Source organism: Ranitomeya imitator, chromosome 5 (assembly GCF_032444005.1).
Source record: "Ranitomeya imitator isolate aRanImi1 chromosome 5, aRanImi1.pri, whole genome shotgun sequence".
Classification (NCBI taxonomy): domain Eukaryota; kingdom Metazoa; phylum Chordata; class Amphibia; order Anura; family Dendrobatidae; genus Ranitomeya; species Ranitomeya imitator.
The window spans coordinates 703868982-703879395 of record NC_091286.1 but is presented as its reverse complement, the minus strand read 5'-3'; the positions used below and the strand labels follow the sequence as shown (position 1 = coordinate 703879395).

The 10414-nt window shown below is 48.6% G+C and overlaps 1 non-coding gene across 1 annotated transcript; it reads left to right on the top strand.

Annotated features, from left to right (window-relative positions):
- Window positions 1-953: 953 nt before the first annotated feature.
- Window positions 954-1035, top strand: TRNAS-UGA (transfer RNA serine (anticodon UGA)). The gene has a single exon. It is a non-coding gene; the product is annotated as a tRNA-Ser (tRNA).
- Window positions 1036-10414: the final 9379 nt, after the last annotated feature.

The following is a 10414-nucleotide window of genomic DNA, read 5'->3' as shown; positions in this document are numbered from 1 at the left end:
GATTTGATTTGCATTATGGCTGCTGATGATAAAACAATTTTTTGTGTTCCTTGTAAAGGTTTTATTAGGTTACAGTCATGGCCAAACGTTTTAGAACAAGTTCTGTTTTTTACATTTTCTCTCTTCAGTGTTTTTTTCGCTCTTTTAGCTGCTGTTTCTCTGGTTACTGATATACAATTATAAATATTTCAGAAGTGTTTACACTTTTATGATGAATCCATGAAGTTTCTGTGGCACCTCAATATTCCCGGCATTGCCCCTCATTCTCCAGATTTCTGCCCTTTACCCCGGCAGCTGAATATCAGCTTCTGGGCGAATCCTTAGCTCCGAGTTTATCAAAATTTCTTGGTTTCTGGTTTGTTGGTTTTGGAGGACTGACCGCAGGTTCTCAATGAGATGAGATCTGTGGCGTTTCATGTCCATGGACCAAAATGTCAAAATTTTGTTCACTGAGCCACTTAGTCATCACTTCCACAATGTTGGAAAATCATCATCACCGCATAGGGCCTAGGTGATGGAAGAAGACGCACTTTGAGGAGGTTAAGATCCCATGCTTTTTTATGGCCATGATTGTACGCAAAACTCAAGGGGTTTCATCAGAGAAAACACCTGGAGGAAGTTCAGAGAACAGATTGCAGAGGACATTAAAGCCTCATCCAGGTCAGGCAGCGATTCCTCCACCTATTCAAAAATAATATCCCGAAACAAATAAAAAAAACCAAAGAAACAATCGCAGAATCCCAAAAGGGTCTGTAGTCTCAGATGTCTCCAGTGTAAAGTATCTCATTGGTGGCGGCAGGATCTCACGTGGAGGATCGATGTCTTCTCCTCTGAGCACATTATGGGGTTGGTCAGTGAGTCGGTGACCGTAATGTAACCTCACCTCAGTGTAGTGAGTGATATGTCTGCAGGTAATAAGGGAGTGTCCTCACAAGATGGAAGATGAACCAGCTGTAGTCGTGGCCGAGTGGTTAAGGCGATGGACTTGAAATCCATTGGGGTCTCCCCGCGCAGGTTCGAATCCTGCCGACTACGTGGAAGGTTTTTTGTGGTAGAATGATGTGAGGAGTAGGGTTGAGCGACCTTGACCTTTTTAGAGTCGAGCCGTGTTTCGCGAAACCCGACTATTTTAGAAGTCGAGTTGAGTGGAATCGGCCGATTATCGCGAAAAGTCGGGTATCGCCCGAAACACGAAACCCAATGCAAGTCAATGGGGGAGCATAGTCGGCAGTGACTGGAGGCCAGGAAAACACCTACACTGCCCATTTTAATGGAAAAACATCCATTCTTGTTAAAGAAGCTTGTCAATCGTAATTTACCTTATAATAATTGGAAGGCATTTGAAATTGGGGGTCATTTGGCTAAAGTTGTGGGGGGTAGGGCTGGTTCAAGTAATTAGTGGGCCCAGTAAATCTGGAACACGTCATGGCAGTGGAGCAGGGAGAGGTAAGTATTTCAACTTTGCAAGTGCTGTGATCCTGAGCAAGCAGGGGGGGCCCACTCGTTGGCATTGGCACTGGCACAGGGCCCCTCAAAGTACAGCGGTGTGTTTGCACGGCGGGGGCGCCTCCCACCGGCAGCAACACTTTTGCGTACTATGAGGGGCCCTGTGCCAGTGACGTCGCCAACTAGTATTCCTCCCCCCACCTGATGAAGGAACCTGCACTTTCATCTGCACCTTCCTCTTTGTCCCCGTGTAAGGTGGTATGGTATGCGGGAAGAGGAACCTGACTTTCAGCAGGGTCACAATCTTGCTGTGTAGCGTGCACGGGGAATTTTGCGTTATGGGTCAATGTACCAGCAGACTCATCTATCACTGGCTGGGCAATGGGCAGGATGAGGGGGAAACACAGATATAGGCCCAAAGAATAAAGTGGGCTAAATGCAGTTCAAAATTGATAACACAGGACTAACCAGGGGGCATTGCAGTGGAGGACAACTGGAATGAGAGGCTGACACAGAGAGTAGGCCCAAATCAGTAAGTAGTCGAAATGCAGTTCAAAATTGGCAACCGTAGTAAACAGGCGGCACAGCTTTGTTCAGTGGAGGAGAACAGCAATGAGTGGCAGACACCGATAGTAGGCCCCAAACCAACTAGTACGCCAAATGCAGTTGTTCCATTTAACTACAATTTAATGAGAGCCTGAAGATAGAAGTTCAGGAAAGGCAACCTGGAGAACACCTTGGAGTGTAACACACCATCTCTCTACACCCCATACCCAATTTGTAGGCCTAATGCAGCGTAGTTTCCAACAACTACTAAACGAGAGCATGAAGATCGAAGCTCAGAAAAAGCAACCTGGAGAACACCTTGGAGTGTAACACACCATCTCTCTACACCCCATACCCAATTTGTAGGCCTAATGCAGCGTAGTTTCCAACAACTACTAAACGAGAGCATGAAGATCGAAGCAATGGAGAGGAAACCTGGGGAACACCTTGGAGTGTAACACACCATCTCTCTACACCCCATACCCAATTTGTAGGCCTAATGCAGCGTAGTTTCCAACAACTACTAAACGAGAGCATGAAGATTGAAGCAATGGAGAGGAAACCTGAGGAACACCTTGGAGTGGAACACACCATCTCTCTACACCCCATACCCAATTTGTAGGCCTAATGCAGCGTAGTTTCCAACAACTACTAAACGCGAGCATGAAGATTGAAGCAATGGAGAGGAAACCTGGGGAACACCTTGGAGTGGAACACACCATCTCTCTACACCCCATACCCAATTTGTAGGCCTAATGCAGTGTAGTTTCCAACAACTACTAAACGAGAGCATGAAGATCGAAGCAATGGAGAGGAAACCTGGGGAACACCTTGGAGTGTAACACACCATCTCTCTACACCCCATACCCAATTTGTAGGCCTAATGCAGTGTAGTTTTCTACAACTACTAAACGAGAGTCGGAAGACCGAAGCAATGTGGACGAAACCTGGGGAACACCTTGGAGTGTAACACACCATCTCTCTACACCCCATACCCAATTTGTAGGCCTAATGCAGCGTAGTTTCCAACAACTACTAAACGCGAGCATGAAGATTGAAGCAATGGAGAGGAAACCTGGGGAACACCTTGGAGTGTAACACACCATCTCTCTACACCTCATACCCAATTTGTAGGCCTAATGCAGCTTGGTTTCCAACAACTACTAAACGAGAGCATGAAGATCGAAGCAATGGAGAGGAAACCTGGGGAACACCTTGGAGTGGAACACACCATCTCTTCACACCCCATACCCAATTTGTAGGCCTAATGCAGCGTAGTTTCCATCAACTACTAAACGAGAGCATGAAGATCGAAGCTCAGGAAAGTCAACCTGGAGAACACCTTGGAGTGGAACACACCATCTCTCTACACCCCATACCCAATTTGTAGGCCTAATGCAGCGTAGTTTCCAACAACTACTAAACGCGAGCATGAAGATTGAAGCAATGGAGAGGAAACCTGGGGAACACCTTGGAGTGGAACACACCATCTCTCTACACCCCATACCCAATTTGTAGGCCTAATGCAGCGTAGTTTCCATCAACTACTAAACGAGAGCATGAAGATCGAAGCTCAGGAAAGGCAACCTGGAGAACACCTTGGAGTGGAACCCACCATCTCTCTACACCCCATACCCAATTTGTAGGCCTAATGCAGCGTAGTTTCCAACAACTACTAAACGCGAGCATGAAGATTGAAGCAATGGAGAGGAAACCTGGGGAACACCTTGGAGTGTAACACACCATCTCTCTACACCCCATACCCAATTTGTAGGCCTAATGCAGCGTAGTTTCCAACAACTACTAAACGAGAGCATGAAGATCGAAGCAATGGAGAGGAAACCAGGGGAACACCTTGGAGTGGAACACACCATCTCTTCACACCCCATACCCAATTTGTAGGCCTAATGCAGCGTAGTTTCCATCAACTACTAAACGAGAGCATGAAGATCGAAGCAATGGAGAGGAAACCAGGGGAACACCTTGGAGTGTAACACACCATCTCTCTACACCCCATACCCAATTTGTAGGCCTAATGCAGCGTAGTTTCCAACAACTACTAAACGAGAGCATGAAGATTGAAGCAATGGAGAGGAAACCTGGGGAACACCTTGGAGTGGAACACACCATCTCTTCACACCCCATACCCAATTTGTAGGCCTAATGCAGCGTAGTTTCCAACAACTACTAAACGAGAGCATGAAGATTGAAGCAATGGAGAGGAAATCTGGGGAACACCTTGGAGTGGAACACACCATCTCTCTACACCCCATACCCAATTTGTAGGCCTAATGCAGCGTAGTTTCCAACAACTACTAAACGCGAGCATGAAGATTGAAGCAATGGAGAGGAAACCTGGGGAACACCTTGGAGTGGAACACACCATCTCTCTACACCCCATACCCAATTTGTAGGCCTAATGCAGCGTAGTTTCCAACAACTACTAAACGAGAGCATGAAGATTGAAGCAATGGAGAGGAAACCTGGGGAACACCTTGGAGTGGAACACACCATCTCTTCACACCCCATACCCAATTTGCAGGCCTAATGCAGCGTAGTTTCCAACAACTACTAAACGAGAGCATGAAGATTGAAGCAATGGAGAGGAAACCTGGGGAACACCTTGGAGTGGAACACACCATCTCTCTACACCCCATACCCAATTTGTAGGCCTAATGCAGTGTAGTTTCCAACAACTACTAAACGAGAGCATTAAGATCGAAGCAATTGCGAGGAAACCTGGTGCACACCTTGGGGAGGCAGACACCGTTAGTAGGCCCTACCAAAGATGTACCCCCAATGCAGTTTTAAAATTCCTAGAGGCTGAAAACAAGACTATTGACGCTCAGCTTTTTTCAAAGGAACACAGCTGAATTGAGTGGCGCAGACAGACACAGGTAGTAGGACTCAAACCAAAAATGTGGCTCACTGCAGCAGAAAAAAGTTACAGGGGTACACAAGCTGCAGTGCTCTGGGCAGTGGAGGACAATTTCAATAGTGAACCGCAGACAGACTTTGTACGCCTACTATTAAAAAAAGGATGATCTATGCAATTATAAATAGGTTCCAGGGGTCCACGGGCAGCAGTGGTGTGGTCAGTGGACGAGTATTGGAAGGAGGGACCGCAGACAGGCGTAGTAGGCCTAACATAACAAAATTAGGCTGTAGACACTGTAAAATTGGTTCCAGGGGTACACGGGCAGCAGTGGTGTGGTCAGTGGAGGCATATTGTAAGGAGTGACCGCAGACAGGCATCGAAGGCCTAAAATAATAACACATGGCTGTAGGCAATTTTAAATTGGTTCCAGGGGAACACGGGCAGCAGTGGCCTGGTCAGTGTAGTAGTAGTAGAAAGAACGGACCGCAGACCGGCATCGAAGGCCTAAAATAAAAAAATTGGGCTGGCTGTAGGCAATTTTACATTGGTTCCAGGGGTACACGGGCAGCAGTGGTGTGGTCAGTGGAGGCCTAGTGGAAGGAGTGACCGCAGACAGGCATCGAAGGCCTAAAATAATAACACATGGCTGTAGGCAATTTTAAATTGGTTCCAGGGGAACAAGGGCAGCAGTGGCCTGGTCAGTGTAGTAGTAGTAGAAAGAACGGACCGCAGACAGGCATCGAAGGCCTAAAATAAAAAAATTGGGCTGGCTGTAGGCAATTTGACATTGGTTCCAGGGGTACACGGGCAGCAGTGGTGTGGTCAGTGGAGGCATATTGTAAGGAGTGACCGCAGACAGGCATCGAAGGCCTAAAATAATAACACATGGCTGTAGGCAATTTTAAATTGGTTCCAGGGGTACACGGGCAGCAGTGGTGTGGTCAGTGGAGGCCTAGTGGAAGGAGTGACCGCAAACAGGCATCGAAGGCCTAAAATAAAAAAATTGGGCTGGCTGTAGGCAATTTTACATTGGTTCCAGGGGTACACGGGCAGCAGTGGTGTGGTCATTGGAGGCCTAGTGGAAGGAGTGACCGCAGACAGGCATCGAAGGCCTAAAATAATAACACATGGCTGTAGGCAATTTTAAATTGGTTCCAGGGGTACACGGGCAGCAGTGGTGTGGTCAGTGGAGGCATATTGTAAGGAGTGACCGCAGACAGGCATCGAAGGCCTAAAATAATAACACATGGCTGTAGGCAATTTTAAATTGGTTCCAGGGGTACACGGGCAGCAGTGGTGTGGTCAGTGGAGGCCTAGTGGAAGGAGTGACCGCAGACAGGCATCGAAGGCCTAAAATAATAACACATGGCTGTAGGCAATTTTAAATTGGTTCCAGGGGTACACGAGCAGCAGTGGTGTGGTCAGTGGAGGCCTAGTGGAAGGAGTGACCGCAGACAGGCTTCGAAGGCCTAACATAACAAAAATGTCAATACAATGATATTGTCAGTGGCAGGAATTGAAGGATGTCAGCGCATAGACTAAACATTGGTGGAGCTGTGAGATAATTTTGCAAGTGGTAGAGCACTGTTTGAGCTGGGGGGGGGGGGGGAACTGTCTTGTGGCCGGCGGTCCAGGCCCAGGGCCCCTCATATTACAACGGTGTGTCTGACGTTGGGTGCGCACCACCACCGCCAGAGACACTTTATTGTACTAGGAGGGACCCAGTGGCAGTGCCGTTGACCAAAAGCGGGCACACCCACCTCTTCAGACAAACAGCACTCTCACGGGTGCTGGCCCCAAGTGGCGATAGCACGGCCCCGTGTGGGGAGTTTGGCCATTTAGTGAGGTGTAAACATGTCGTATGCTGGACAATCAGGTGCAGAAAATTACGAGATTGGAAAAGTCATTCAGAATAGTCCACAGGCAAGACCTTTTCATAGGAAAGCTAGGTGTCAGCCGGGCAAGGTGGGGCAAAAGATTTCGAAATCCAGTTGTGGTTCATTTTAATGAAGGTTAGATCATCTACATTTTGGGTAGCCAGATGAGTCCTTTTTTCTGTTAGTATTGAACCTGCAGCACTGAATACTCTTTCTGATAGGACACTAGCTGCCGGGCAAGCAAGCTCCTGCAATGCATATTCTGCCAATTCTGGCCAGGTGTCTAATTTTGATGCCCAGTAATCAAATGGGAATGACGGTTGAGGGAGAACGTCGATAAGGGATGAAAAATAGTTTGTAACCATACTGGACAAATGTTGTCTCCTGTCACTTTGAATTGATGCTGCAGTACCTGTCCTGTCTGCGGTCATAGCAAAATCACTCCACAACCTGGTCAGAAAACCCCTCTGGCCAACGCCACTTCTGATTTCTGCCCCTCTAACTCCTCTGGTCTGCTGGCCCCTGCAGCTCGTGTGAGAACGATCACGGGCGCTGTGTGCAGGGAATGCCAGAAGCAAACGGTCAACAAGAGTTGATTGTTTGGTTGCTAATATTAGTTCCAAGTTCTCATGTGGCATTATATTTTGCAATTTGCCGTTATAGCGAGGATCAAGGAGGCAGGCCAACCAGTAATCGTCATCATTCATCATTTTAGTTATGCGTGTGTCCCTTTTGAGGATACGTAAGGCATAATCCGCCATGTGGGCCAAAGTTCCAGTTCTCAAATCTGCGGTTGTGCTTGGTTGAGGGGCAGTTTCAGGCAAATCCACGTCACTTGTGTCCCTCAAAAAACCAGAACCCGGCCTTGCCACGCCACCAATTTCCAGTGGCCCCGGAAAAGCTTCCTCATTAAAAATATAATCATCCCCATCATCCTCCTCGTCCTCCTCCTCCTCTTCGCCCGCTACCTCGTCCTGTACACTGCCCTGGCCAGACAATGGCTGACTGTCATCAAGGCTTTCCTCTTCCTCTGGTGCAGACGCCTGATCCTTTATGTGCATCAAACTTTGCATCAGCAGACGCATTAGGGGGATGCTCATGCTTATTATGGCGTTGTCTGCACTAACCAGCCGTGTGCATTCCTCAAAACACTGAAGGACTTGACACATGTCTTGAATCTTCGACCACTGCACACCTGACAACTTCATGTCTGCCATCCTACTGCCTGCCCGTGTATGTGTATCCTCCCACAAAAACATAACAGCCCGCCTCTGTTCGCACAGTCTCTGAAGCATGTGCAGTGTTGAGTTCCACCTTGTTGCAACGTCTATGATTAGGCGATGCTGGGGAAGGTTCAAAGAACGCTGATAGGTCTGCATACGGCTGGAGTGTACGGGCGAACGGCGGATATGTGAGCAAAGTCCACGCACTTTGAGGAGCAGGTCGGATAACCCCGGATAACTTTTCAGGAAGCACTGCACCACCAGGTTTAAGGTGTGAGAAAGGCAAGGAATGTGTTTCAGTTGGGAAAGGGAGATGGCAGCCATGAAATTCCTTCCGTTATCACTCACTACCTTGCCTGCCTCAAGATCTACAGTGCCCAGCCACGACTGCGTTTCTTTCTGCAAGAACTCGGACAGAACTTCCGCGGTGTGTCTGTTGTCGCCCAAACACTTCATAGCCAATACAGCCTGCTGACGTTTGCCAGTAGCTGCCCCATAATGGGAGACCTGGTGTGCAACAGTGGCAGCTGCGGATGGAGTGGTTGTGCGACTGCGGTCTGTGGACGAGCTCTCGTTTCTGCAGGAGGACGAAGAGGAGGAGGAGGGGGTGCGAACGGCTACAGCCAACTGTTTCCTAGACCGTGGGCTAGGCAGAACTGTCCCAAACTTGCTGTCCCCTGTGGACCCTGCATCCACAACATTCACCCAGTGTGCCGTGATGGACACGTAACGTCCCTGGCCATGCCTACTGGTTCATGCATCTGTTGTCAGGTGCACCTTTGTGCTCACAGATTGCCTGAGTGCATGGACGATGCGCTCTTTAACATGCTGGTGGAGGGCTGGGATGGCTTTTCTGGAAAAAAAGTGTTGACTGGGTAGCTCGTAGCGTGGTACAGCGTAGTCCATCAGGGCTTTGAAAGCTTCGCTTTCAACTAACCGGTAGGGCATCATCTCTAACGAGATTAGTCTAGCTATGTGGGCGTTCAAACCCTGTGTACGCGGATGCGAGGCTAAGTACTTCCTTTTTCTAACCATAGTCTCATGTAGGGTCTCTCAGACTGAGAGACGGTGGGAGATGGTATTGTTGCCGCCGGTGCCCTAGATGCAGTGTTTCCTACTACGAAACTGGTGATTCCCTGACCCTGACTGCTTTGGCCTGGCAAAGAAACCTGCACAGATACTGCAGGTGGTGCGGAAAATGGTGGCCCTACACTGCCGGAAGGGATGTTGCGTTGCTGACTAGCTTCATTGGCCAAGGGTGCTACAACCTTAAGGGACGTTTGGTAGTTAGTCCAGGCTTGCAAATGCATGGTGGTTAAATGTCTATGCATGCAACTTGTATTGAGACTTTTCAGATTCTGTCCTCTGCTTAAGGTAGTTGAACATTTTTGACAGATGACTTTGCGCTGATCAATTGGATGTTGTTTAAAAAAATGCCAGACTGCACTCTTTCTAGCATCGGATACCTTTTCAGGCATTGCAGACTGAGCTTTAACCGGATGGCCACGCTGTCCTCCAACAGGTTTTGGCTTTGCCACGCGTTTTGGGCCAGATACGGGCGCGGCAGATGGAACCTGTTGTGATGTTGATGCCTGCTGCGGCCCCTCCTCCTCCGCTTCAGAACTGCTGCCGCCTGCACCCTGTTCCCCCAATGGCTGCCAATCGGGGTCAAGAACTGGGTCATCTATTACCTCTTCTTGTAGCTCGTGTGCAACTTCGTCTGTGTCACCGTGTCGGTCGGTGGTATAGCGTTCGTGATGGGGCAACATAGTCTCATCAGGGTCTGATTCTTGATCAGTACCCTGCGAGGGCAATGTTGTGGTCTGAGTCAAAGGACCAGCATAGTAGTCTGGCTGTGGCTGTGCATCAGTGCACTCCATGTCAGATTCAACTTGTAATGGGCATGGACTGTTAACTGCTTCACTTTCTAAGCCAGGGACGGTATGTGTAAAGAGCTCCATGGAGTAACCCGTTGTGTCGCCTGCTGCATTCTTCTCTGTTGTTGTTTTTGCTGAAGAGGACAAGGAAGCGACTTGTCCCTGACCGTGAACATCCACTAACGACGCGCTGCTTTGACATTTACCAGTTTCACGAGAGGAGGCAAAAGAGCTAGAGGCTGAGTCAGCAAGATAAGCCAAAACTTGCTCTTGCTGCTCCGGCTTTAAAAGCGGTTTTCCTACTCCCAGAAAAGGGAGCGTTCGAGGCCTTGTGTAGCCAGACGACGAACCTGGCTCCACAGCTCCAGACTTAGGTGCAATATTTTTTTTCCCACGACCAGCTGATTCTCCACCACTACCACTACCCTCATTACCAGCTGACAATGAATGCCCCCGGCCACGACCTCTTCCACCAGACTTCCTCATTGTTTTAAAAACGTAACCAAACTAACGGTATTTGTAGCTGTCACACAAATTACACGGTGAGCTATAACTTCAGTATGATTT